Source organism: Neofelis nebulosa, chromosome 10 (genome assembly GCF_028018385.1).
Source record: "Neofelis nebulosa isolate mNeoNeb1 chromosome 10, mNeoNeb1.pri, whole genome shotgun sequence".
Lineage (NCBI taxonomy): Eukaryota > Metazoa > Chordata > Mammalia > Carnivora > Felidae > Neofelis > Neofelis nebulosa.
In genome coordinates this window covers 50851219-50873257 of record NC_080791.1, presented here as the reverse complement: position 1 = coordinate 50873257, position 22039 = coordinate 50851219, and the positions used below count along the sequence as shown (strand labels likewise).

Sequence of the window (22039 nt, the reverse complement as noted above, 5' to 3'; positions counted from 1 at the left end):
AATATTCTCAGTAAATATTAGACTTTTATTATATATAATACTATAAGCACAGCTACATTATACATTCATATATATTACGAATACTATATGCCATATATATGCAATTTTTGTGCTATTATTATTAATAAAAGCAGAGGGTTTTATTTTTTAAAGTTCTGAAAAGTAAAGTGTTATAATTAGGGTGAGAAAGGAAAGTCACCAAAGCTCTCATAAAATGGTTAACAGATTAGATGGATCTCAAGAAATAAATCAGATAATACTTATAGAAAAATGAGGAGAATTTTGTACTAAATAAATAAGCAGTATTTCACTTGCGTGTGGGAAAAGAGGAGCTTGTGTCCTAAATCCTGAACTTCAGAGGGCCCACCCCATCCTAATAGTGTGACTATTCCCCACCCAAAGTTTACACCTCACATTTTAGACCATACTCTGGATATACAGGTCACTGGAGTTCCAAAGAACCATACAGTCTTTTATTGAACCTTCATTCTCTTAGGTGCTGACCAAACCACCATTGTTGGGTTTTTTTGTTTGTTATTTTGATAGAAATCACATATTCCATTGTTTTGTTTTTTTATATAAATCACATATTTTATTTTATTATTTTATATTTTTTAAATATAATTTGTTGTCAAATTGGCTAACATACAGTGTATAAAGTGTGTTCTTGGTTTTTGGGGTAGATTCCCATGGCGAACCACCATCATTCTAAGTATACTACTGAATGGTGGCTCAGGGTTGTCTTTTTATGAGGTGTTTGGTTAGAGACTGAATTAGTGGGCTGGGCTGTTCAGATGTGGAGGATTCAGAACATGGACCAGGGATAACAGTTTAGGGTAATTTTTCTTTGTGCCACTACATTCTGGGGTAGAATTCTAAGGCAAGAAGAAGATTCTAAATTTGAACTGAGATTTCAAAACCATTATCAAATTATTTTTGTCAAAGAAAGAAGATATACTCAACAGTGTGATAATCAATTTTCAGTTTTTAACTATTTAGACACATGTACTTTTTAACGAATTTTTAAGTATTTAGGTAGGAGGACTTCCATTTGGATGCTTGCCCCAGGACCTGAAAAATGGATGGGTTTGTGACCTAACCATAAAAGTAAAGTTGTCCATGTCATGGTATATTGATCTATATAACAGAAAAACAGACAAGAGAAATGAATAGTGGGGAGAAAATGGTGACTAGAACAGTAATGTTAAATTCAGATCAGAAAAGACTGGTGCTAAGAAGCAGGAGTTTTATCCTCTAGAGTGGTGTGGTAGGGAGAATAATGGCTTCCCAGGATATCTACATCCAAATCCCTATAAACAGTGAATATTACCTTACATGGCAAAAGGGATTTTGAAGATGTGATTAAATTTCCAGATTTCGAGATGAGGAGATTATCCTGGAATATCCAGGGGGTCCTAATCTAATTATGTAAGTCCTTAAAAGCTGAGAACCCTCCCCAGCTGTGTTCAGAGAGATGGCCCTATGGGAAGAGAAGCATGAGAGGGACTCAGGATTGCTGGCTCTGAAGTGGAAGGAAGGAACCATGAGCTACAGAAGGCAAGTGGCCTCGAGGAGCTAGAAAGGGCAAGAAAACTAATTCTCTCCTGGAGCTTCCAGGATCTAATGCAGCCCTGCTGATGCCCTGACATTAGCCCCTCATACCCATGACAGATTTCTTTCCTCCAGATAATAAATATTATTTTAAGCCTCTAAATTTTTATTAATTTGTTACAGCGGTGATGGAAAAGGCAGAATATAGGCAGCATCATTGGTAAGGACTGGCTTATTTAGCCAACTCCTAGGTAAAAGGAAGTAGCAGAAGATGAGCATTTTATGTAGAGACATTGCCGGAGTTCTGATGGTAAGGAAGAAGTAATAAAGGGAAAATACGGGGAAATAATGCAGGTTTCTGAATTGCAGGACTTCTCAAAGCCTCTCATAAGTTAGGGCACACTGTGACTCTCCAAGAAGGATACACAGCATTTCCCTAAATTATTTAAATAAGGAAAAATCAGTTTATTTTCATATGGAGGAATACCTCACCAGACAGAACGTTGCTTGTAAAACTATTATAAGGAAAGAGTCATCAAAGGATTCTGAATAGGGAAAGAACCTGATCCAATATCAGTCTCGTACCAGGCTGGCTATGGGCAATAGGAAGATATCTCATTGTATCCTATACTTATGCTGCATTCAAGGTTCAAGCACAGCGCCAGGTACAAGAGGGGGACCAAATATTCCCTAGCATTAGAAAAGGGCAGTAAATGCTTTAAAGTCCTCCGAATCTTCTCTCTTAAAATGTATACAATGTTCATCAGTACAAAGCATTAATTATTCAATTTTCAAGAATCTAAAGAAATTAATTTGTCTTTTTATTAGTTATTTATATATACTGGGAAGCCTTTAGGAAGGCAATACTCAAATCATTATTTTTTTTCACTTAAAGTGGAAAATACTGCAGAGAACATTGAGTGAATCCTTAGTAGTGTTGAGGAGAGAACTCACATCCAGAGGTTTGCAACCTATTTATGATTACACAGCTGTCTGACGGTGTCCTTACGGCTAGAGCCCAGTTCTTTCATTATCCGAAATTGTGGTTTTCCTATTATTCGTTAGGATCATTGTGCAGTAAGCATTATGTTTCAGGGAATATTATTAGAATGCAGTATACATACATGTATAGACCCTTTTCCCTTCTATAAAATAAAATTACCATCTCCTACCTTCCACTGTTTCCAAAAAGTTTTAAATAGATGAGTTTTGCAGATGTCTTTAAGATGATAATAGGGTTCTACTTTATTTAAAATATTATCTGCTTGGAGTGAGATAGAATTGCTTAATTCAGTTAACTTGTGTGGGCATAGTTATAAATTCAGTGGCATATTTTAACATAACATGCTATGTTCTTCCCCTGTTTATTTATTGAGCACTTATTAAGGACAGAGCCCTCTGCTGGGCACTGAAGATACAATGTGTGGGACACACAGTTATCCTTAAAAGAGATTTTACTTTGGGTTGAGAGACAAGTAAGTGATTCAGAAACTGGCAACTAAACCCTCAAGGCAAGTAGGGTTCAGGAAAAGGAATAAAATATAAGCAGAGAGCAAATCATAAAAAGAATTGTGTTTACTACAGACTTAGGGAGCATCAAAGACTATCCAGGCCTCAAAACTACATCACTGGGACTCAAGAAAACCCAGAGTACAGGACAAGAAGAAAGAGGTAGAGGAAGAGGAAGAGGAGGAGGAGGAGGAGGAAAAGCAGGGGGAGGACGAGGGAGAAAGAAAGGGGAAAAAGAAGGGAGAAGGAGAAGGGAGGGGTAGAGGAAGAAGGAGGAGGAGGAAGTACAGGAAGGAGAAAATGACTCCTCCTCCCCCCCAGTGGCATTAAGCTTGACCCATTTTTGTAAGCTCCTAATACCCTAGGCACACCCCCAGTTTTGCCATTGTTTCAATACTTGGTAGTGCTCTGTTTATCTATTTACCTGTGTGTGCAACCAAAAAGTTTTTTAATCTCCTGTAGGTAATTAACCAAGTGGTCTTCAGTTCTTATCTTTTCTATGACAAGCAAGGTGCCAGGCTTATGGTAAGTATTATGTTAATATTAATTAAATGAATTATTAAGGCATGAAAATATTTCAGGAGAGGGAATTATTCTTTCTCATTACTTTTATTCCTGCAAATACAATACTTACTGCTGGGCTGAGAATTTGAGTTTGCATCATATCCCTTAGCACCATTTGATTTGGCAGTAGGGTGAGTCAGAGAGTTACACAAACTCAGGTTCACCCTGACTTTCAGAGACCCACAACAGCCAGTCCATCTCTCAGCACTACAAAGACAGAACCCCTAGAATAAACTATTGATTTTAGTATAAACTATTGATTTTAGTTAATAACAACGTATCGTTAGCTCATCAATTGTAACAACTGTACTACCCTATGTGAAATTTTAATAATAGAGAAAATTGTGAGGAACTGCTGTACTTCCTTCTCAATTTTCTATAAACTCAGAATTGCTCTAAAAATAAAAGTCTATTACTTTAAAAAAAATCTAGTGCACATACGCTTACTTCTCATCTAAAACTTCAGCATGTTGAATTCTGTGGGTATGGTACACTTCAAGTGTATGTTTCTAAGTTCAGGAATTAGATTCTTAAATTTTACTATATAAAGTGTCGAATTTTGTGACAGCACATTTTTTTTTTTTTGTTACTAGGATAGTTTAGATTAAAAAAAATTTTTTTTTAATGTTTATTTACTTTTGACAGAGAGACAAAGCAAGAACAAAGGGGAGGGGCAGAGAGAGAGCGACACACACAATCTGAAGCAGGCTCCAGGCTCCAAGCTGTCAGCACAGAGCCCGATGCGGGGCTCAAATCCATGAACCATGAGATCATGACCTGAGCCGAAGTCAGACGCTCAACCAACTGAGCCACCCAGGGTCCCCATTACTAGGGTAGTTTAAAAACAAGTACAACTAGCAATAAGTTTAAAGTGAAATATATTCCTATATAATCTTTACAGCTTAAAGTAGGCACTGTTGCTTTCCCCTTTATAGCTGAGAAAACAGACTCAGAGATTTGAGGTCAAATGTCTCACAACCAGCAAGCAGCAAGTCAAAATTCAAACTGAGTCATTTTTCTTAACATTTTTGCTGCTTTTAACAACATAAAGGTTAAGTATAGAGATACTGGTGAAGCATATATAAATATATAAATACAAGGAAATTTGGGCCTAACTCTTCAGTTACTTGACAGACAGCCTGGCTCGTACCCACTATGTAGCAGCAACCCATCCATGTCCTCAACATACTGACTTATTTATTAAACAATATTCTGCCAAAAGGTCACAATTTAAATAATGAAAGCAATAAAGTAATGGATACATTTCTGGATGAAATACTGTTGGCTAATTCCCCCCGATCTATTCACAGTCATTTTTAATTAATATTTACAACAGAAAGAATTCCTGTTCCAAGCAAGCAGCTGTGGGTTCTAGGAGCTGCTCAGCATGGAGGTCTAAACGTTATGCAATGCTAATATACAGATGGAGGATCCAGGCGGGACTGCAACGGAGAGTCCTTCGGAGAGTGTAGAACTTTCTTCCTCCTAATCTCAGATATGACATCATCGGCATATTAAAACTTACCTACTTGGTACAATACATGTGTGTTGTAGGCCATGTGTCCGTGAGGCTCATTTGTATTGGCTTTTGCATGTTGCTCTTTGAGGACCGGGAATGCTTTTCTCTACTACATAAGTACTAGTACCTCAAGTACTACTGAAAGAATTTCACCATGACTGAGAAAATGGGAAAATGAAAGCAAAACATGACAATGTCACAATAAGCACAGTCCAGGAGAACTAACATTGTATTTTCAGATTTAAAAATGTTTCAAACCACAACTTTATGAAAATTGAAGCTTTTGTTTAGTCTATTTTATGTTATTTTATGTCATTAATTTCTTCCCTATTAATAGCATTGCAAAGCAATTATGGAAACTACAGGTATAATTTCCAGGCAACAGACCCTGGTACATACTTGGTATTTTCGGGGTTTTCACTGAGACAGTATATATATCTTTTTTTTCCCTTTATTAAAGTAAGAACCTATATTATTACACTATTACTATTAATTATTATTACCGAATATATTCTATAGTAAAATTTGAGATCTAGAGTAAGATTTCTGGGATTTACACTGTACCTCCTCCAATATTCCTTAATAAGAAATTCTGGGGCACCTGGGTGGCTCAGTTACTTAAGTGGCTGGCTCTTGGTTTTGGCTCAGGTCAGGATCTCACAATTTATGAGATCAAGCCTGGCATCAGGCTCTATGCTGACAGTGCAAAGCCTGCTTGGAATTCTCCCACTCTCTCTCGCGCGCGCGCACACGCGTGCGTGCAAAATAAATAAATAAACATAAAAAAAATAGAATTCCTCATGGAAAACTGTTGAAATCCTTTGGCTGTTTGAAGTTAGTTTGCTCACTTTAAAATTTAAATAATAATGTAATTTATTGCCTTGAGAAAATATCCAAACCTAGTATCCTAACATTTAATCCCCACTTCTATCCACTTGCTTTCTCCATACTGACCACATATCTCTTGGTGTCACCTCAACCCCAGACTCCTATTGAGCCAAGAACAGTCAGTTGTACGTGCTCTCCCACACCCAATGTCCCATTGGAAGCTCAACTTCCAAGAGGGCTGTCTCACTCCCTGCCTTCTTGCCCTAACTGTTCTATCTGCTAGCCATCTTCTTTTTTTTATTGACCAACTGACTTCTAAATCTCCGTTTGTCTTTCAAAACACTCCTCTCAGAAATACCTTCTCTGCAAACCCTCTCTAGCTTTAGATTTATATCACACTGGGATGCCTATTCATCATTCATTCTCTGCTTTTGCCTTTCTAACACAACACCCATTTTGTCCTCTTCAAATTCTAGTTTCTTTGATTGCCATTCCTTCTTATTTCAGGATGAGGCTGTTTGAGACAGAGGTCAAGGGAGAGATCTCATCTGAGAAGGTGCTATTCTACATCCACTTATCATGAGGTGCACTGGTCTGGACTACTGGAATCAGAGACCTGGATCCAATCTCAACTCTACTATTTACTGGCTGTGCAGTCTCTAACAAGTTTACTTTCCTGAGTTCTAGTTTTCCAGTATTATAATTAAGATTATAATGTCTCTTTTATAAGATTATTATAAAAGGTAATTTTTATGAAAGGCCTAGAATAGCTCTTGGCTCATAAAAAGAAAGGGATATTATATATGGAAGTATACATAACCACTCTTCTGTGTAGAATATTACACAGTATTTTCAATAAAAACCCTAAGTCTTTTACATCTTTCAGCTATACTTTCTTCATCAATCTGTACATTGCTGTTAAGTCATTTATGTATATGATATATAGACAGATACAAAATTATACCATATATATGTATATGCAATTACATATAAAGAGATATATAAACATATATTTATATATTTGGATATATGTGGTCATCTTTTTCCCCCTTCTCTCTCTATAAATATATAGATTTATCTATGAATATATATATAAATATATTTATACTTATATTTATATGGCCAGAAGATGAAGATGGTAGGTAGAAGTTCAGTGTAGTATACAAAATTCCAGCTCTGGATGGATGGGGGTTGAACTCCAATTATATGGCATCTGTTAGCAGCATGGCCTAAGCAAGCAACTTAAGACTTCTGAACCTCGTTTTCTCTGTTGAAAGTTTAAGAAAATAGAATCTACCAGTACAAGTTATTTCTAGGATTGAAGGTTACCGTCTACATGCAATGTGCCTGCCTGTGTATGCGGGTGTGTGTGGTATGTATTTCCCCTAGGAACAACAGTTCAGTATTCACTAATTCAGTGTTTGTGAAGGCTTCATATAGCTACCACAAACAATAAGAATTAAATATATATATATATATATATATATATATATATATATATACACACACACACAATTATGTATATATATATTGTATTATGTATATATATATATATTGCATTATGTATATGTATGTTATATATACATATAATGCACACACACACATATATATAATGTGCATATATATCTACACATTTATTGCCTTGAGGATCTAATTTACCATTGTATACACCACTGCACTCTGTCAATAACTATTGTTTAACAAGGATTCAGTTCATTTTTGCAGAAGAAAGCAAAGGAAAAATAGAGGTATGGAGAGAAGAAAAGACATCAGGGACTGAATGGAAGGTGACTGCATGCAAGACGGTTCTGAAACTCATCACAAGGTTGACATGTGGCTAATGACTCTTTTCCCATCAAAATTTGACTGCCAGGTTTTCATGGAATGTTCCTCTGTAATAACTTTCATGGTTGACGCCCTTACTCCCTGCCACTTCCCCTGAATGCCAAATATACCTACACATGCTTTCATTTTTCTTCTTAAAACATTTGCCACCATTTATAGCATCACCTTCTTTGTCTTGGTCATCCTTTTTTCCAGTTATGACAAGCTCTTGCTAAATCTGTAAATGAGCTCAGAGGCTTCCTTCCTTTAGGATAATTCTTCATCTTTCTCCCTCTACTTTGCACTTCATGCTGGAATTGCTTGTGCCCTGTCTATGTATTATTTTTCTTTTCAAGCAAGCTGAGCAAGAGACCAAAGGAACAATTTAACAAGAAGAAGTAAAGCCATTTGGTGATATATGAGAAAATTTTGACAAAAAGTGATAGTAATAATAATTCCATGAGTGAATGACAGCTACAAGCTGGGCATCATATTAGACCTTTTATATACTGTTATGGGCTGAACTGTGTTCCCACAAAATTCATATGTCAAAGTCCTAACCTCTAGTACTTCAAAATGTGACAGTATTTGGAGATAGAGCCCTTAAAGAGGTAATTAAGGTAAAATGAGGTTGTAAGGATAGGCTCTAACCTAAATGACTCATGTCTTTATAGGAAGAGGAGATTAGGACACAGATGTGCACAGAGAAAAGACCAGGGGAAGACAGATGGGGATAATGGGCATTTAAAAGCCAAGGAGAGGTATCTTAGAAGAAATCAACTCTGCTGACACCTTGATCTTAGAATTCTAGTCTCCAGAACTATGAGGAAATAAATTTCTCTTGTTTAAGCCCCCAGGCTGTGGTACTTTGTTACAGCAACCCTAGAAACTAATACATACACTTCATTTTATTTGCTTCCCATAGCATCCCATAAAGAACAAATAAGTATCACTCTCCCCTTTTTATACATGGTGAGAGGAAGGCTCAAAAATAACATTTGAAGGATGCCATTTGAAGTGGAAAATCAACCCACTGATGAACGTGATTAAATAGAAACTAGAAGCAAAAATAATCTGAAGCAATAGGTTTGTAGGCTGATGCTCATACATTAAATATGTTTTCTAGTTCCCTATGTTATTTACTTAACTGATTTTGTCCATTTTGTGCCATGCTTTGTGATATGTGCTGAGGATTCAGAGAGAAATAAAATAGTTCTTGCCCCCCAGAAGCCCATGGCTTTTTAGAGAAGATCCACACAAAATTCATTCATTAATTCAATATATTGTACTGGATATATTCACTACATCTAACTGCCACAAGTCTAGACACAGACGATCAACTCTGCTGAGCATCAAGGAAAGCCTTGTAAGCAGACAGGCGGGCCTGCAGTCCTGTGGTGGTGCTCCCCGAATTCTCATGTCCCTGCCAGCACCTTCTGGATGGCTTCCCAGAACCACAACCCAGCCTCCACCAGCATCACTGCTTGCTGCCCACAAAGGAGCCAGGGCACTGGCCACTCCATGGGCAAGAGGCTACAGCAGGAGCTGATGACCCTGATGATGTCTGGCAACACAGGAATTCCTATCTTCCCTGAATCAGACAACCATTTTAAGTGGACAGGGGCCATCCATGGAGCAGCTGACAGAGTATATGAAGATCTGAGGTATAAGCTTTTCTTGGAGTTTCCGGTGACTAACCTTAAAATGCACCCACAGTGCACTTCCTCACACCCTGCTACCACCCCACTGTGCACACCTGGGGTAACATCTGCTTAACATCCTGAAGGACAAGTGGGCCACCCTGTATGATTGTCAGGATCCTCCTGCTGTCCATACAGAGCCTGCTAGGAGAACCCAACATTGATAGCCCTTTGAACATACAAGCTGCTGAGCCCTGAAAAAAAGCCCACAACCCTTAAGAAGGATCTGCAAGAAACCTACTCAAAGCAGGTCTCCAGACAAGAACGCTGTCTTATCCAGCCTCTCTCCTTGTGTTGTCTTTTTAGTTTTCCCTTAGATGGTCTGCCCTTTCCTTGATTTCTGCATAGGACTGTATCTTAACCTGTAGTGTCATTTTTGTTGTTTTTTTGTTTTTTGTTTTTTGTTTTTTTATTAAGCCTCTGATTGAGTCCTTATGATAAATATGTTAAATGAATACATTTTGGGATTTTTACAAAAATCAAAGGTCTTAAAACAATGACTCGTCTGAGGCTTGAAGTATGAGGTGATAAGACAGAACAATGGCTGATGGCTTCTCAAATGGAAACAAGGACCTATGCTACTGTTTAGTCACTAGCTGGGCAAAAAAGCAGATAAACAGAGCAAGGTGAACTGAGGCACTCCTGAGCCATTTCAGTTTCCATCCAGACTAGCCTTGCTCTGACATGTTGCTCCCCTGAACACAGCATGGCTACTGCTTCCAGCAGAGTTACCTGCAAATAGTGGAAACTCTGTCAATCCTGATGATAGACTGACTAACTGAACAACTGGTTTATGCTTGCTCATTTATTTTTAATCTGAGCTGATAATGCTACCAAGCTCTTCCCTTGGGAATGTATATGAAGATAAATGAGGTAATTTATGCCATAGGGTTCTGAACTCCTTAGAAGAAAAATGTTACAATAAATTTACAGTTATATTATATATTCTTTAATAAATATTTGATTGGATGTGCATAGAATATCTATGATCCCTTAAGAGATTTAGAGGAAAATAGCCAAGAAAAGACCTATAAGCCTTAAACTGCCAAAACCCCAGAAGATGATTTAAGCAATGCAATAAGTAAGTAGGTTGACCTATTTCTCATTTTAAGGGCAGAAATAAAATTACCATTCCTATGTAGGAAAAGGCTTCTTCCCACGGTGAGTATGAGCAATATTAACACCAAGCTTTCTCTTTCTTTAGAAACACTTCTAAGTTAGGTTTAGAATGAAAGAAGCTCAGACAAATACAAAAATACAACCATGAAAATTAATTACAGTAGCAGGTCCTTGACTAACCAATCTAGTCCCTTTTATGCTGTCCCTCAGTCAGGGTACACTGTGGAAAAAGCAAGGGCCTTGAAGTCATAATGACTGGTGTTCCACTCCTTTCTCTTCCAATTATAGGCCTCTGACCTTGGACAAGTGAGTTACACTCTCTGTGCCTTCATTTGCTCATCCATAAAATAAAGACATTAATAGGCAATGTGAAGATTTGCTGTGAATACCCAATAAGATAATTTTTTTTCAAATACCTAGAACTCCAGCCAAGGTATAGCAGATGGTTGCCAAATATTATATATTGTGCTTTCCACCAAATGTGTGGTTTCTAATAGCCATGGCATTAGACTAAATTTTAGGACTTTAATGATGATATATTAAACAGTAATTATATTATCTTATTTAATCCCCAATAACCTTCTATAGTATAGATACTAGTACCATTACTATTTTACAGATGAGAAAACTAAGCTTTAGAGAGGTTAATGGAAAATTTAAGAAGGGGAGGGGGCCCTGAATGGCTCAGTTGTTTGAGTGTCCAACTCTTGATTTCAGTTCAGATAATGATCCCAGGATCGTGGGATCAAGTCCCACACTGGACTCTGTACTGAGCATGGAGCATGCTTGAGATTCTCTCTCTCCCCCACCCCCTTACCCCTCTTCCCAGCTTGTGTGCGTGCTCTCTCTCTCTCTCTCTCTAAAATAACAAATAAACAAACAAACAAACAAATAAAGTAAAGAGCTTAACGAAATTACCAGATTCAGAATGTTAATAAATGGCACACGATGGACTTCACACTAGTACAGTACAGAAGAAACTACTTTAAAATCACCACCAGGGGCAACTGTGTGTGTGTGTCAGTGTGAGTGTGAATGTGTGTGTGTATGTCAGTGTGAGTGTGAATGTGTGTGTGTGTCAGTGTGAGTGTGAATGTGTGTGTGTGTGTGTGTGTGTGTGTGTCTGTATGTGGGTGACTCAACCCAAGCAAAACTTTAGTTTAGTTCTTGTTTAATGATGATAATGCTACTGATTATATCTCAGGTTTCTATAACATATTTATATTTTATAAATTGTTTTTTTTTCTATTTTTTGTTGTTTGTTTGTTTTGAGGGATTTCTTTTGTACAAGAGAAATTTAAGCATTCAGAGTGAAGAAATCACTTCCCCATATTTTAGGAGATAAAAGTGATTCTCAGAGAATAAGTAACACTACCTTATTTTTACATACTTAAAATCCATACTAAAACACTGTAGTTTTGCTTTTGATTAATTAACACCTTTTAACTTTTTAACATATCTTAACTGCAAGATCTCTGTGATAAATTAGCAATTGTTGGGAAAATATTCTATAATCATACTAGTGTTGCACATGGGGTAATGCTGCTGGGCAGTGGGGCGAAAGTCCTGGTCAGGAGCCCCGGCTAAGCTGCTAACCTAGAGAATTTAGGCAAATCACTTATTTATGCTCAGGGTCACCTTCTCAGGTAACAATGGCTATAAAACTTTCATCTAAGTATCTTACCTTACCAGAGTGGAGGTAGCTCAGCCCCAGCACCAGCAGCTATGCCCTCCATGGCTCAGGTCTACCACAGACTCCTCAACTAACTTGTTTCTCTCTTTATCCCAGTGCTTGTATTTAGAGTTTCTTGTTCCATCCTTCAGGATTGATTATCTAGTTAGACTATATCCATACTTTGGTTTAATTTTTTCCCCACTTACTCTGTCTCGGATTATTCCCAAATTCATATGCTGCAGCCTGTAGGTATTTCCCATTCCATACTAAATTAGTTCAGGCCTGAGGAAAACGTAGTGCAGCAAATTCAGAAGTCTGGGCTGCTTCTTGTCTGGGAGAATGACCCGTACAGAATATAAAAGAGACATGGGGCGCCTGGGTGGCGCAGTCGGTTAAGCGTCCGACTTCAGCCAGGTCACGATCTCGCGGTCCGTGAGTTTGAGCCCCGCGTCAGGCTCTGGGCTGATGGCTCGGAGCCTGGAGCCTGTTTCCGATTCTGTGTCTCCCTCTCTCTGCACCTCCCCTGTTCATGCTCTGTCTCTCTCTGTCCCAAAAATAAATAAAAAACGTTGAAAAAAAATTTAAAAAAAAAAAAAAAAAGAGACAAAGGGAAGTGAAAGAAAAAGAGCAAGGCCCAGAAGTTAATGGGAGAAAACTTCAGGGAAAATACCAGTTTAGGATGGCCATGTACCCCCCCCCCCCCCCCGCAGAGAGGGTAAGAGCTGAACTTTTAGGAGACAGATGTGCTTGCAAAATTCTATGTGACCCAGACATCTCCAAACACCTCGAAGATCACTACCAGACACTGTGGGAGCTCCTGAAATGTAGGTGTATCATGTCTTATTCTTGATTATGTCTGCAGTAACTGGAGCGATACACTGATGGTAGGGTACAAAGATATGTGTTCAAAGGGAAACCTGCCTTTGTTCCCAAAAAATGTTACTCAGTTCTGAAAAATGTAATTAAGTACTCCCAAAACCTAAATATAATGCCCTAAACATTTCTATCCTTTTTACTCAGTGGGAAGAAGAGAGGTAGATTCCAATAATTTAGACTCAGATAACCTATTAGTGAAAAGAGTAGAAACGTGACGTCTGAGGTTAAAACAAAATTAAATAAATGGAAATGAATATGTAGTTGTGGTTCAAAGTTTGATGAGAATAAGCATAGAAATAGGTTGATGTAGGGGTGCCTGGGTGGCTCAGTCAGTTAAGCATCCGACCTTGGCTTACGTCATGATTTTGTGGTTCGTGGGTCCCGGCCCTGTGTCGGGCTCTGTGCTGACAGCTCAGAACCTGGAGCCTGCTTCGAATTCTGTGTCTCCCTCTCTCTGCCCCTCCCCTGCTCGTGCTCTGTCTCTCTCTGTCTCTCAACAATAAATAAATGTTAAAAAATATTTAAATTAAAAAAATTTTTAAATAGGTTGATGTATCTGTGAAATATCACCTCTTTTATTCAGTATGATTTTATGGCAGTCAACACAACATATTTTATACATTCTAAGATACATACTTTATGTTTTAACACTTCTGAAGTTGGGATGCATCTTAAAATTGATAGCATGAATTGGCTTAACTGGCAACATTTTTAATGATACATAAAATAGCACCGAATTTTAAAACTAGTAGTATCTTAGAGTCAGTGAATTATGTTAATAAATGTATGATGAATAAGTTTTTGAAAGACACAGAAAGAGAAACCTTTACAATTCTTACAAAATTTCAGTCAATAGTTCTCAAGCTTACAAATACATCAGAATCATCTGGGAGGCTTATTATATAATACAAACTGCTAACTCTTCCCCCGACCCCAGAGTTTCAGATTCAGTACCTCTAAATTTGATGCTCATACCACTGGTCTGAGACCCATTGTTGTAGGCCATTTAAAAAAAATGTTTGTTTTATTTTTTCATCTCAACTTTCACTGATACTAATTTAAAATTTTCAGTTAGACTTTTATGATATCACACCTAGAAAATTATTGTTGCCTCCTAAATTGTCTACTTAACTGTCATGCTCTCCTCATTTAGAACCATCTTTTTTTAGAAATAACAGAGTTAGTATACACACACACACACACACACACACACACACACAGGCATAAGTGTGCTTAGTTTATAATTGAAGGTTATTCATAGACCATAATCTTCCTGATCTAATCTACTCCTCTGAATGTTTTGACCATGGATTCAGCCCAAGAACATTTTATCAACTAGTTCCCAATATGTCAATCTAGTTCCCAATATGTCAATCTAGTTCCCAACATGTCAATCTCTTTTACAACCAAATGCGTTTGCACTTACTTGTTGCTCACCTACAAGGTGCAGGCCTACTTTATTTAGTTCAGCACAGACTACTTTCCAGAAACATCATCTCCTGTTTCCATTTGTTTTTTTTTTTTTTTTGAATACACCAAAAGAGACATTACTTCTTGACACGAAGTTCATTAACATTATCATATAGTCATATTACATAATCATTATGTGGGTGTGCTTAGTTTTTACTTCATCTAGAGTAGGATCATCTTACACTGAAATCATATTTTATTTCATTTCTCTGAATGAATGATTAACAGAATTCTTGTCACATCATTAAGACTCAATGAATGTTAAATGGAAGTATATGTGGAATTAGCTATATTTTCAATTAGTTTTTGGACTAGTATGCAAGTGGTCAATATATATATGTGGTTCTATTTGACTCAACAAAAGACTACTAAATATTATGTGGAAGTTCTTATCTAAGGCACTGAAAAGAAGAGAGATGGAAAATATACAGGATCAATTTGGCAGTACATATATTTATTGAACACCTACAACTTGTTACGTGCATCTAAGAAACTCTCAGAGTAAAAGGCTAATGATACTCCACCAAGGGGCAATGTTTTGCAGAAGGCTGTGAAAATATTCTGTTGAGTTAGAGACTCAATATTGCTCCTTATAGTATTCCACTGAGGTTTAAACAAAGAGCTTTCCAAAAAGAATTAAATCATACTCACTGGGGCCAGAGGAAAGATGGTCCCCTCCAGACATGAAAGGAGGCAAGTGCATTTCAGAAATAAATGACTTTACATAGACGCACAGGCCTCTCAAGGGTGGAGTAGGCACTCCAACTGGAAAGCTCTCAGACTAAATCAGACAGCAAAAGGTCATGACTGACAAAAAGGGAATCTCTTCTAACTTCATTTTTTTTTATTTTTACATTTCTCAACCTTAATAAGAAACTACTTCAAGCCTCTTAGTGAGTGACTCAGTTTCAAGTGCAAATTGAAGAAAGATAGGTCAAGACAGTGTTATGGTTCAGAAATTTGGGTAAACACATACTTGGTTTCCACACCAGTGCTCTTAATCAAATAATTTTAAGTATTTTATTTGAAAACTGCACACGAAAAAAGACAACATCCTAAAGCACATTATCTTCTTTTTCTAGTATCTATCAAGATTCCTACATGAATCTTATATGGCAGAGGCTCTCAAGTAGCAAGAACAAAAGGGAGGTTTCATGGATATTGAAAATTCTAGACATATAGTTTTCTAGTTTATATTCACATAATTAACCTTTTATAAATCACTGCTTGTTTAATCCATATCAGACAAAGTCTCATTTGTTGATAAAAAAAACTGAGGTTCAGAAAAGTCACATAGCCAACAAGTGGAAGTGTACATATTCAAATCCAATTTCCAGCTGCCAGTTTTCTTTATATGCCTGTCACCCTATCCTTCTAAATTGCCAAGCATCACTTTTCTTGATGTCTCCAACACTGCATTACTTATTTTTAAATCTTTGTTTCTTTGAGTAGGCACACTAAATGTTTTCTTTGAAAAAATGTACTTTTACCAGGTTTCCAGAAGATGTTCTTTTGAGAATGTTTGTATGTTATATTTGGAGGTGATCACATTCCTGTATTCAATTATTTAAATTATTGTCATAAAATCTACTCTACCCTTAGTAAATAAATATCTGCTAAAAATAATTTTAACATCAAAGAAATCTGGATATGAAACGGTATTGCTAAAGATTCCAAGTGGGAAACATCGGAGTCAGAAAAATTAAACTTTTATCAATCCCTTCATCTTCACCCTCGTTCAAAATTAAATGCAACTATAAATTGTTCCAAGTAAAGTGAATTTTTACTCTTACTCTCTTCTAAAGGACAAAATTAGAAGTATGAAATAAAAATTAATTCAGCTGAAAAGTTATCACTTCTATTTGGCTTTCTCACTTAGAAATCATAGATTTTCAGTGGCTAGGTGAATTGCCCTATAATCTTTTGATGAAAAGCAATATCATCTCAATTTTAGGTATGGTTTCTGAAACCACTTAGGTTTTCATGAAATTAATTTTGTTTCTCACATTACAACATATAAAAAGTTGAACTTAAAACCCCTAAATTTTCCTATTTATTTCAAGAATAAAATGCAATTTGATGGGTGCTCTCATCATCCACAGTAGAAGGCCTTTACTTTACGGCTCTGAACATAGTTGAGGCAGAGTGTAGATTAAGAATACAAACTCTAGTCTCTGACTACTGGAATTCAAATTCAATTCTATCACTTGCTGGAAGTGTAACCTTTGCAGGAGGGGACTTAATCTCTCTGTGTCTCACTTTCCCAACCTGTAAAATGGAGAACACCTATCAATATAGGATTTAAAAAGGTAATCAATTATTTTAAGCACAATTTTCAAAATATTATATGTAAATGTAAATAGGATCTGTCACTCAATCACTCAGGTAAGTCCTTAATAAATGGTTCCTACTTTTTGTGGAGATGGCATTTATCTGGATGTCTAAGATTCTAGTATCATTCATATTTCTACCCCTCTGTAACAGTGAAGACATTTCTTCATTCATTCAGCAAATGTGAATAAATCTTGAACTAAATGTTGAAAATATAATGTCCAACAAAATGCAATTGCTGACCTCAGGCAGTTTATATATGTTAGAGAATGACACACTAGAGGCAATAATTCAGTTTGTGAACTTTTATTTCTCCATTTATAAAATAAAAGATTTATCTATATTACTTCAGTTCTCTTATCTTCTAAAGGGCTAAATTTTTATGAACTCAGTTTATGTGTAAAGAACAGCCCATTGTAGCATGGTCTGTCATGAATCTGAGCTCTGAGAACAAATGTGTGAGTGAGTGTGAAATGTTTCCAAGATATTCCTTTGGATAAGTAGTAGAAGACTATCGTCACTAAAAAAAATTACCTTTCTTCGATAAATTTTGTTTTATTTCTTCAGTGTAAATATTAAATATTTAATACATAAATATTAATTAACACATTAATGCACAAGCAATGGGCCAAATAAGAAATAAAATGGAAAATCAAAATATGTCTCAAAACAAAAGAAAAAGAAAACACAATGTTCTAAAATCTATGGGAAGAAGCAAAAGCAGATGTTAGAGTAAAATTTATGCTATAAATCGTATTTATTCTAAGCAGGGTCATTGAATGGGTGTTGAGCTCTACCTTCCAGGGATTCAACTTCATAATAGTGGGTAGAGGAATTTAGTGCAGTTCCAAGCAGAAAAGTGATTCTCAGTAGATCCTACTTACTGAAAGAACAAATACTCTGATATGGGTCTGAGTCAGACTAGAGAGATTGAGCTTAGTTGTAGCCAACAAAAGAGCTAATAGGAATTTCTAAGGGAAATCAGGGAAATACAATAAAACAACAAACCCTACTTGAAGCATCAAAGATCTTGCCAGGGAGGCTAGGCTTCAAGTCTTGAATCCAAGTGAGCAAGACACTGGACTGAGAACAGCAGAGAAGGCTGAGCAAGATGACTGGGCTCTGTAAATCAGTCTTTACACAAAGTTCCTTGGCACCTTGTTCACCCCTAACATAAAGATCATCCTGAAGGACAAAAGATCTTCCCATCTCCATCCCAAACTCAAGTGGAAAAAACTTTCTTCACTATGGCAGTGGTTGAATTTTATTGACTCATGGGAATGGAAGGAGAATGTAGCAGCAGGTAAATCCTGCCCTAAACTATTAGGGGCTGCAGAAGACAGATGCTGTCACACTCAGGGTCCTGCAAATTCACTCTTCTCTAAAGGGCACTTTGCAGAGGAAAAAAATGCAATTTTCTTAAAGCTCCAGGGAAACAGTATCTGAAGGGAAGGGGGAATTTAAAAAGGAAGAGCTAAGAAAAAGAAAACAAGCGACGTTCCTTGAAAAACCTTACTAAAAAATCAGGTTTCTCAAGGGATTGTGCCTTTCAATGCTTATGGATGTTCTGCAGCCTGTGACTGACTGTATCAGACAGTGATGATCTGTGAGGAGCAATGCACACAGCACAGCAGCACCTATCAATTTGGTGTTGGAGGGAATAGTCTTCACAGCATTCTCCAAAATAAAAGCAGAAGAACAAATAACTCAGGAAATAGAAGTTTTGCTTTAAGATGATACTTTGTACAGGCATATGATTTGAATGAATCTTTATAATATATAATTCCCATTGTCTGTTTCTAAATACAAAACAATATTTATTACAACAACCTGAGTTAAAAATATATAGATACAAAAAATAACCATAAAAATTAAATATTACCTAGAAATCTCTACCATATATAAATAACAGCTGTTAGTATATTGGTTTTGATTCTTTTAGTCATATATTAGAAATAATGTAAATTATAAGTAAATCATATGGTAGATATGATTTTACATTTTTTCAAACTAAATACATTACAGGTATATTTGCACATTATTATATACTTTTATATTCTTTTATTGCTGCAGTTTATGATAGAATGATCAGACTTTGAATTACTCCAATTGTGTTGTAATTCCTTTATCTGCCTCTTCCCAGATGAATACTCTTTGACATCAACTTTTCCAAATTGATATTATAAGCCCATGACCAATATTAGCTTCCTTACACTTAACTGCAAGTAATGAAAGGCATTCGTTTTATTGGAAAGAAGGGCAGGGGCAATAAGAAAGTTGTATGCCATGGGAATGATCCTTTTGGCAGAGTGGAGGAAGTATTGGAAATGGGATGGATAGGCATCAAAACACAAAGACCAGCTGGTTTCAATACCAAGGAGGAAATTAAGAAGGAACTGAAAAAAGGGTTTGTTAAGAATCATTTTACACAAAGTGCCAATGTAAGAACACTATGATTTCCAATCAGACATAATTAGAAGCTAGAGTTAGATGTCAAGGCTGGCTCACCTCTGATTGCACATTTATTACTTAATCTGTCCAAACCTATATATTCCTCATATAAGTAAGTAAAGTCACATTTTAAAAATAACTTTACTGCAGAAGGTTTTGTCTATTTGGTTTTTTTTTAGTTTTAATCCATTTTTGCATTAAATATTAGATCTTTTAGCAGAAAACAATTCAGAATGTGGCAACAATTTATGGAAGCAACATATAGGGATTAACTTATTTTATTTATTCTTTTAGGTTCTTCGCAAACCTGTTTTGCAAAGTACCTTAAAACATTAAAGGAAAAGAAAAGCAGTACTTTTTTCCTAGACTTGAGCAAATACCTCTGAATGAATAACTATTCTTCAAATTTCCCTGTGCCCACTGCCACTTCTAAATTATCAAATATGTGACATATATAAAGAACAGTTCCACTAGGGATGCCTGGGTGGCTCATTGATTAAGCATTCAACTCAATTTCTGCTCAGGTCACGACCTCAGAATCATGAAATTGAGCCCCACATTGGCTCTGTGCTGAGTGTGGAGCCTATTTAAGATTCACTCTCGCTCTCGCTCTCTTGCTCTCCTGCTCTCTCTTTCTCTGCCCCTTATTGGCTCTCTCTCTTGTTCTCAAAAAAAAAAAAACAAAAACAAAAAAACAAAAAAAAAAACAGTTCCACTAAAGTAATGCATTTCCTCCAAGGTCTGCAAAGTCTCCCCTCTTACCTACAGTAAAGTCTAACTACGCTACCTGTTTTTCATCTCCCTCTCTAATCTGTCTATAAGCCACATTTTCAGTCTCATTTCCCAATGTGTCTTTTTACTCAGTCACTTGACAAACAGAATTACTAGCTCTGTCTCTCCTTCCTCTCTTAATCATCTCTGTGCCTCCACTTACACACGGAATGCTTTTCCCCTCACTTCTCCAGTCCTTGAATTCCACTCAGCTGATGTTTTCTCCACAAATCTCCTCCTGATTCATTTGTTCAAAAGTAACAAATTATTCCACTAGTTTACACACACTATTTCTGCATATCACTTGGTAATTTTACTTCAGCTTCAGTTTTATTTTATACTTGGTTTATCTACCCTTCAACATGTAAAGGAATAAAAAGAAAATGGCATGTACCATTTGTATTTGCCTTTTCAGTTCTATGTATAGCACTTACATAGGCTGGGCTTGTTTAATTCTCAAAAATTAAAGCAATAAAACTGATATAAAATAACTACACTAAATTACAAGAGAAGGAAACTGAAATAGAAATAAGCAAAATAATCTGGACTGCATTCTGTAACTAGAAATCAATAAAACCAATCAGCAGTGCCCAAATCTACTATACTACACTACATTAATTCTGGCAAAAGGAAACAAAAAGTACTGAAAAGTGGAAAGTATTGAAAGTTACCTATTGCCATTCATATTATGCCCATTTTTCTCCATTACTCTTTATCTTCATTCACCGACCCCCATACCTCTATCTCTTCTTCTCTTCCTCTCTCTTTCCCACCCCCCTCGTCCCTTCCCTCCCTTTCATTCCCTCTCCCTTCTCCTCCTTTGTAGTGAGCATGGATCTTTCAAGACCATCACCTTTCCTTGTCCCAACCATTATAGACTTACTTGAGTTTAAACTCTGAAATATACATATGAAAATCTCTTTTTTTTCCTTGGGGTTATGTACAAACTCCATTGCATACTTGAGGGGATTCTCAGAGAGACATGTTGGTTAGGTTATAGGAATATTACCTTCCCTATATAGGTTAACAATGGTTCTTTAGTTTCTGGACTATATCTACTTCATCTGTCTCTTTGTTTTGTGTGAGATTCTATCACTTGATTTCCCTTTTTCTCTTTCTATTTCTAGAAAGGTTTCTATCTCTTTCTCCAGCCTACCTGTCTCTTCTGCTGTCTCTTGCATCTGCCATTCACCAATCAATTTCATTGGTCCATTCTTTATCCCTATTCACATTTGTTAATCTACTGCTGCTGGCCCAGGATTTGAGAAGGACTCACTATTAATGTGTCCCAACAAAGCAGACTTTTCTTATCTCAATCACCACTTAGATAAGGAAATTTTTTAAAAAGTTAGACAGGGTTTGTTTGGCTCTCTCAGCCAAACCATAAGAGACTCTTAAAAACAGAATAAACTGAGGGTTGATGGGAGGTGGGAGGGAGGGGAGGGGAGGTGATGGGCACTGAGGAGGGCACCTGTTGAGATGAGCACTGGGTGTTGTATGGAAACCAACTGGACAATAAATTTCATATTAAAAAAATAAATGAATAAATGAATGAATAAATAAATAAATAGATAAATAAATAAATAAATAAATAAATAAATAAATAAATAAATAAATAGGGAAATTTGAAACCAGGTGAATTTAGCCATCTTCACTGATGTTAATGATTATCTCTCCTCTCAGCAGCAGACTTGTACTATCCGCTGACAATATCTATAGTCCACACATCGCCCCATTTGAACTTGAATTTGTTTAGATGATGGAGAGGTTCCCAGCTTGTTTGGATTCACAAGTACTGTGGAAGGAATTTGTGTGAGCGCAGGACTGATAACTAAAATAAATGAACTCAAA

The 22039-nt window shown here is 36.5% G+C and overlaps 1 protein-coding gene and 1 pseudogene across 13 annotated transcripts in view; one reads left to right on the top strand and one right to left on the bottom strand.

Annotated features, from left to right (window-relative positions):
* The window catches only part of TENM4 (teneurin transmembrane protein 4), a 2920333-nt gene that overhangs the window by 2842761 nt on the left and 55533 nt on the right, over nucleotides 1–22039 (bottom strand). The window lies entirely within an intron of this gene.
* Nucleotides 9344–9832, top strand: LOC131486560 (ubiquitin-conjugating enzyme E2 C-like; annotated as a pseudogene).